The sequence below is a fragment of the Pieris napi genome, chromosome 14 (assembly GCF_905475465.1).
Source record: "Pieris napi chromosome 14, ilPieNapi1.2, whole genome shotgun sequence".
Classification (NCBI taxonomy): Eukaryota; Metazoa; Arthropoda; class Insecta; order Lepidoptera; family Pieridae; genus Pieris; species Pieris napi.
In genome coordinates this window covers 5,066,262-5,074,071 of record NC_062247.1, presented here as the reverse complement: position 1 = coordinate 5,074,071, position 7,810 = coordinate 5,066,262, and the positions used below count along the sequence as shown (strand labels likewise).

The 7,810-nt window shown below is 39.6% G+C and overlaps 1 long non-coding RNA gene across 1 annotated transcript; it reads left to right on the top strand.

Annotated features, from left to right (window-relative positions):
• The first annotated feature begins 1,171 nt into the window (after window positions 1-1,171).
• On the top strand, window positions 1,172-4,873 carry LOC125056276. The gene is made up of 3 exons (XR_007118037.1): window positions 1,172-1,219; window positions 4,369-4,553; window positions 4,740-4,873. It is a non-coding gene; the product is annotated as an uncharacterized LOC125056276 (long non-coding RNA).
• The last annotated feature ends 2,937 nt before the right edge of the window (window positions 4,874-7,810 follow it).

Here is a 7,810-nt window from a genome sequence, read left to right as displayed (position 1 = left end):
ACAGATTGTGATGACGAATACCCCGATGAAATTGGTGAGCCTTTAACTGCGTGTACTGATCCTTCTGCTTCCTCAAGAACACACGAAACACATATTGGTGACCATGGCGAATAAGATGCCGTTCTCCCGAAGAAGAGATCACCAGTGCATCCGAGGACGGTGCACTGTCAGGAGAGGCCGTATAAGCATGTAAGTACTTTATTGTATTTTTTTGTATTTTTTTAAAATTTTTAATTTCTATTTAAATTTTCTTTGGGAAACTTATGTTTACATTAATTGTCACACATTTCAGATATAAGATTTCGTAAAATAATTAGTAGATTTTTTACTGTGTGTGATGTTGTAAGCTTAATAAATAAATAGATAAAAGCAGAAATCATAGTGGGTGGTTTCGATCCCCACCCGCCTTCTATAAAAGAAGGGCCTCAGTGTGCCACGCGCTCTGTTGTTGCTCGGACGTTGACAAGACAAGTGGTTGGTGTTGAGGCGGCATACTGTGAGTACGTTTTGTTTTATTTTTATTCGGTGGTTTTGGAAAAGTGAAGTGTTAACTAATGTTGTGGTAGTGCGATTTTGTATGAGGGCCTTGGATGCATGATGTATGATAGACTAGGCACTAACGAAATGTCGTCGTGATTAACTAACAGGATTACTTTTGCACAGATTGCGATGACGAATACCCCGATGATGTTGGTGAGCCTTCAGCTGCGTATACTGATCCTTCTGCTTCCTCAAGCACACACGAACCACATATTGGTGACTATGGCGAGCAAGATGCCGTTCTCCTGTAGAAGAGATCACCAGTGCATTCGAGGACGGTGCACGGTCAGGAGAGGCCGTATAAGCATGTAAGTACTTTATTGTATTTTTTTAAAATTTTTAATTTCTATTTAAATTTCCTTTGGGAAACTTATAATTACATTAATTGTCACACATTTCAGATGTAAGATTTCGTAAAATAATTAGTAGATTTGTTCTGTGTGACTAGGCACTAACGAAATGTCGTCGTGATTAACAGGATTACTTTTGCACAGATTGCGATGACGAATACCCCGATGATGTTGGTGAGCCTTCAGCTGCGTGTACTGATCCTTCTGCTTCCTCAAGCACACACGAACCACATATTTTTGACTATGGCGAGCAAGATGCCGTTCTCCTGTAGAAGAAATCACCAGTGCATCCGAGGACGGTGCACGGTCAGGAGAGGCCGCATAAGCATGTAAGTATTTTATTGTATTTTTTTTAAATTTTAAATTCCTATTAAATTTTCTTTGGGAAACTTATATTTACATTAATTGTCACACATTTCAGATGTAAGATTTCGTAAAATAATTAGTAGATTTTGTACTGTGTGTGATGTTGTAAGCTTAATAAATAAATAGATATAAGCAGAAATCATAGTGGGTGGTTTCGATCCCCACCCGCCTTCTATAAAAGAAGGGCCTCAGTGTGCCACGTGCTCTGTTGTTGCTCGGACGTTGACAAGACAAGTGGTTGGTGTTGAGGCCGCATACTGTGAGTACGTTTTGTTTTTTTTTTAATTCGGTGGTTTTTAAAAGTGAAGTGTTAACTAATGTTGTGATAGTGCGATTTTGTATGAGGGCCTTGGATGCGTGATGTATGATAGACTAGGCACTAACGAAATGTCGTCGTGATTAACTAACAGGATTACTTTTGCACAGATTGCGATGACGAATACCCCGATGACGTTGGTGTGCCCTTAGCTGCGTGTACTCATCCTTCCGCTTCCTCAAGAACACACGAACCACATATTGGTGACAATGGCGAACAAGATGCCGTTCTCACGAAGAAGATATCACCAGTGCATCCGAGGACGGTGCACGGTCAGGAGAGGCCGCATAAGCATGTAAGTAATTTATTGTATTTTTTTTTAATTTTTAATTTCTATTTAAATTTTCTTTGGGAAACTTATATTTACATTAATTGTCACACATTTCAGATGTAAGATTTCGTAAAATAATTAGTAGATTTTGTACTGTGTGTGATGTTGTAAGCTTAATAAATAAATAGATATAAGCAGAAATCATAGTGGGTGGTTTCGATCCCCACCCGCCTTCTATAAAAGAAGGGCCTCAGTGTGCCACGTGCTCTGTTGTTGCTCGGACGTTAACAAGACAATTGGTTGGTGTTGAGGCCGCATACTGTGAGTACGTTTTGTTTTATTTTAATTCGGTGGTTTTTAAAAGAGAACATTAGTTAACACTTGTGATAGTGCGATTTTGTATGAGGGCCTTGGATGCGTGATGTATGATAGACTAGGCACTAACGAAATGTCGTCGTGATTAACTAACAGGATTACTTTTGCACAGATTGCGATGACGAATACCCCGATGACGTTGTTGAGCCTACAGCTGCGTGTACTGATCCTTCTGCTTCCCCAAGAACACACGAACCACATATTGGTGACTATGGCGAGCAAGATGCCGTTCTCCTGTAGAAGAGATCACCAGTGCATTCGAGGACGATGCACGGTCAGGAGAGGCCGTATAAGCATGTAAGTACTTTATTGTATTTTTTTAAAATTTTTAATTTCTATTTAAATTTCCTTTGGGAAACTTATAATTACATTAATTGTCACACATTTCAGATGTAAGATTTCGTAAAATAATTAGTAGATTTGTTCTGTGTGACTAGGCACTAACGAAATGTCGTCGTGATTAACAGGATTACTTTTGCACAGATTGCGATGACGAATACCCCGATGATGTTGGTGAGCCTTCAGCTGCGTGTACTGATCCTTCTGCTTCCTCAAGCACACACGAACCACATATTTTTGACTATGGCGAGCAAGATGCCGTTCTCCTGTAGAAGAAATCACCAGTGCATCCGAGGACGGTGCACGGTCAGGAGAGGCCGCATAAGCATGTAAGTATTTTATTGTATTTTTTTTAAATTTTAAATTCCTATTAAATTTTCTTTGGGAAACTTATATTTACATTAATTGTCACACATTTCAGATGTAAGATTTCGTAACATAATTAGTAGATTTTGTACTGTGTGTGATGTTGTAACCTTAATAAATAAATAGATATAAGCAGAAATCATAGTGGGTGGTTTCGATCCCCACCCGCCTTCTATAAAAGAAGGGCCTCAGTGTGCCACGTGCTCTGTTGTTGCTCGGACGTTGACAAGACAAGTGGTTGGTGTTGAGGCCGCATACTGTGAGTACGTTTTGTTTTATTTTTATTCGGTGGTTTTGGAAAAGTGAAGTGTTAACTAATGTTGTGGTAGTGCGATTTTGTATGAGGGCCTTGGATGCATGATGTATGATAGACTAGGCACTAACGAAATGTCGTCGTGATTAACTAACAGGATTACTTTTGCACAGATTGCGATGACGAATACCCCGATGATGTTGGTGAGCCTTCAGCTGCGTATACTGATCCTTCTGCTTCCTCAAGCACACACGAACCACATATTGGTGACTATGGCGAGCAAGATGCCGTTCTCCTGTAGAAGAGATCACCAGTGCATTCGAGGACGATGCACGGTCAGGAGAGGCCGTATAAGCATGTAAGTACTTTATTGTATTTTTTTAAAATTTTTAATTTCTATTTAAATTTCCTTTGGGAAACTTATAATTACATTAATTGTCACACATTTCAGATGTAAGATTTCGTAAAATAATTAGTAGATTTGTTCTGTGTGACTAGGCACTAACGAAATGTCGTCGTGATTAACAGGATTACTTTTGCACAGATTGCGATGACGAATACGCCGATGATGTTGGTGAGCCTTCAGCTGCGTGTACTGATCCTTCTGCTTCCTCAAGCACACACGAACCACATATTTTTGACTATGGCGAGCAAGATGCCGTTCTCCTGTAGAAGAAATCACCAGTGCATCCGAGGACGGTGCACGGTCAGGAGAGGCCGCATAAGCATGTAAGTATTTTATTGTATTTTTTTTAAATTTTAAATTCCTATTAAATTTTCTTTGGGAAACTTATATTTACATTAATTGTCACACATTTCAGATGTAAGATTTCGTAAAATAATTAGTAGATTTTGTACTGTGTGTGATGTTGTAAGCTTAATAAATAAATAGATATAAGCAGAAATCATAGTGGGTGGTTTCGATCCCCACCCGCCTTCTATAAAAGAAGGGCCTCAGTGTGCCACGTGCTCTGTTGTTGCTCGGACGTTGACAAGACAAGTGGTTGGTGTTGAGGCCGCATACTGTGAGTACGTTTTGTTTTTTTTTTAATTCGGTGGTTTTTAAAAGTGAAGTGTTAACTAATGTTGTGATAGTGCGATTTTGTATGAGGGCCTTGGATGCGTGATGTATGATAGACTAGGCACTAACGAAATGTCGTCGTGATTAACTAACAGGATTACTTTTGCACAGATTGCGATGACGAATACCCCGATGACGTTGGTGTGCCCTTAGCTGCGTGTACTCATCCTTCCGCTTCCTCAAGCACACACGAACCACATATTGGTGACTATGGCGAGCAAGATGCCGTTCTCCTGTAGAAGAGATCACCAGTGCATTCGAGGACGATGCACGGTCAGGAGAGGCCGTATAAGCATGTAAGTACTTTATTGTATTTTTTTAAAATTTTTAATTTCTATTTAAATTTCCTTTGGGAAACTTATAATTACATTAATTGTCACACATTTCAGATGTAAGATTTCGTAAAATAATTAGTAGATTTGTTCTGTGTGACTAGGCACTAACGAAATGTCGTCGTGATTAACAGGATTACTTTTGCACAGATTGCGATGACGAATACGCCGATGATGTTGGTGAGCCTTCAGCTGCGTGTACTGATCCTTCTGCTTCCTCAAGCACACACGAACCACATATTTTTGACTATGGCGAGCAAGATGCCGTTCTCCTGTAGAAGAAATCACCAGTGCATCCGAGGACGGTGCACGGTCAGGAGAGGCCGCATAAGCATGTAAGTATTTTATTGTATTTTTTTTAAATTTTAAATTCCTATTAAATTTTCTTTGGGAAACTTATATTTACATTAATTGTCACACATTTCAGATGTAAGATTTCGTAAAATAATTAGTAGATTTTGTACTGTGTGTGATGTTGTAAGCTTAATAAATAAATAGATATAAGCAGAAATCATAGTGGGTGGTTTCGATCCCCACCCGCCTTCTATAAAAGAAGGGCCTCAGTGTGCCACGTGCTCTGTTGTTGCTCGGACGTTGACAAGACAAGTGGTTGGTGTTGAGGCCGCATACTGTGAGTACGTTTTGTTTTTTTTTTAATTCGGTGGTTTTTAAAAGTGAAGTGTTAACTAATGTTGTGATAGTGCGATTTTGTATGAGGGCCTTGGATGCGTGATGTATGATAGACTAGGCACTAACGAAATGTCGTCGTGATTAACTAACAGGATTACTTTTGCACAGATTGCGATGACGAATACCCCGATGACGTTGGTGTGCCCTTAGCTGCGTGTACTCATCCTTCCGCTTCCTCAAGAACACACGAACCACATATTGGTGACAATGGCGAACAAGATGCCGTTCTCACGAAGAAGATATCACCAGTGCATCCGAGGACGGTGCACGGTCAGGAGAGGCCGCATAAGCATGTAAGTAATTTATTGTATTTTTTTTTAATTTTTAATTTCTATTTAAATTTTCTTTGGGAAACTTATATTTACATTAATTGTCACACATTTCAGATGTAAGATTTCGTAAAATAATTAGTAGATTTTGTACTGTGTGTGATGTTGTAAGCTTAATAAATAAATAGATATAAGCAGAAATCATAGTGGGTGGTTTCGATCCCCACCCGCCTTCTATAAAAGAAGGGCCTCAGTGTGCCACGTGCTCTGTTGTTGCTCGGACGTTAACAAGACAATTGGTTGGTGTTGAGGCCGCATACTGTGAGTACGTTTTGTTTTATTTTAATTCGGTGGTTTTTAAAAGAGAACATTAGTTAACACTTGTGATAGTGCGATTTTGTATGAGGGCCTTGGATGCGTGATGTATGATAGACTAGGCACTAACGAAATGTCGTCGTGATTAACTAACAGGATTACTTTTGCACAGATTGCGATGACGAATACCCCGATGACGTTGTTGAGCCTACAGCTGCGTGTACTGATCCTTCTGCTTCCCCAAGAACACACGAACCACATATTGGTGACTATGGCGAGCAAGATGCCGTTCTCCTGTAGAAGAGATCACCAGTGCATTCGAGGACGATGCACGGTCAGGAAAGGCCGTATAAGCATGTAAGTACTTTATTGTATTTTTTTAAAATTTTTAATTTCTATTTAAATTTCCTTTGGGAAACTTATAATTACATTAATTGTCACACATTTCAGATGTAAGATTTCGTAAAATAATTAGTAGATTTGTTCTGTGTGACTAGGCACTAACGAAATGTCGTCGTGATTAACAGGATTACTTTTGCACAGATTGCGATGACGAATACCCCGATGATGTTGGTGAGCCTTCAGCTGCGTGTACTGATCCTTCTGCTTCCTCAAGCACACACGAACCACATATTTTTGACTATGGCGAGCAAGATGCCGTTCTCCTGAAGAAGAGATCACCAGTGCATCCGAGGACGGTGCACGATCAGAAGAGGCCGTATAAGCATGTAAGTATTTTAATTGTATTTTTATTAATTTTTAATTTCTATTTAAATTTTCTTTGGGAAACTTATGTTTACATTAATTGTCACACATTTCAGATGTAAGATTTCGTAACATAATTAGTAGATTTTGTACTGTGTGTGATGTTGTAACCTTAATAAATAAATAGATATAAGCAGAAATCATAGTGGGTGGTTTCGATCCCCACCCGCCTTCTATAAAAGAAGGGCCTCAGTGTGCCACGTGCTCTGTTGTTGCTCGGACGTTGACAAGACAAGTGGTTGGTGTTGAGGCCGCATACTGTGAGTACGTTTTGTTTTATTTTAATTCGGTGGTTTTTAAAAGTGAAGTGTTAACTAATGTTGTGATAGTGCGATTTTGTATGAGGGCCTTGGATGCGTGATGTATGATAGACTAGGCACTAACGAAATGTCGTCGTGATTAACTAACAGGATTACTTTTGCACAGATTGCGATGACGAATACCCCGATGACGTTGGTGTGCCCTTAGCTGCGTGTACTCATCCTTCCGCTTCCTCAAGAACACACGAACCACATATTGGTGACTATGGCGAGCAAGATGCCGTTCTCCTGAAGAAGAGATCACCAGTGCATTCGAGGACGGTGCACGGTCAGGAGAGGCCGTATTAGCATGTAAGTACTTTATTGTATTTTTTAAAAAAAATTAATTTCTATTTAAATTTTCTTTGGGAAATTTATAATTACAATAATTGTCACACATTTCAGATGTTAGATTTCGTAAAATAACTAGTAGATTTTGTACTGTGTGTGATGTTCTAAGCTTAATAAATAAATAGATATAAGCAGAAATCATAGTGGGTGGTTTCGATCCCCACCCGCCTTCTATAAAAGAAGGGCCTCAGTGTGCCACGTGCTCTGTTGTTGCTCGGACGTTGACAAGACAAGTGGTTGGTGTTGAGGCCGCATACTGTGAGTACGTTTTGTTTTATTTTAATTCGGTGGTTTTTAAAAGTGAAGTGTTAACTAATGTTGTGATAGTGCGATTTTGTATGAGGGCCTTGGATGCGTGATGTATGATAGACTAGGCACCAACGAAATGTCGACGTGATTAACTAACAGGATTACTTTTGCACAGATTGCGATGACGAATTCCCCGATGACGTTGGTGTGCCTTCAGCTGCGTGTACTGATCCTTCTGCTTCCTCAAGAACACACGAACCACATATTGGTGACTATGGCGAGC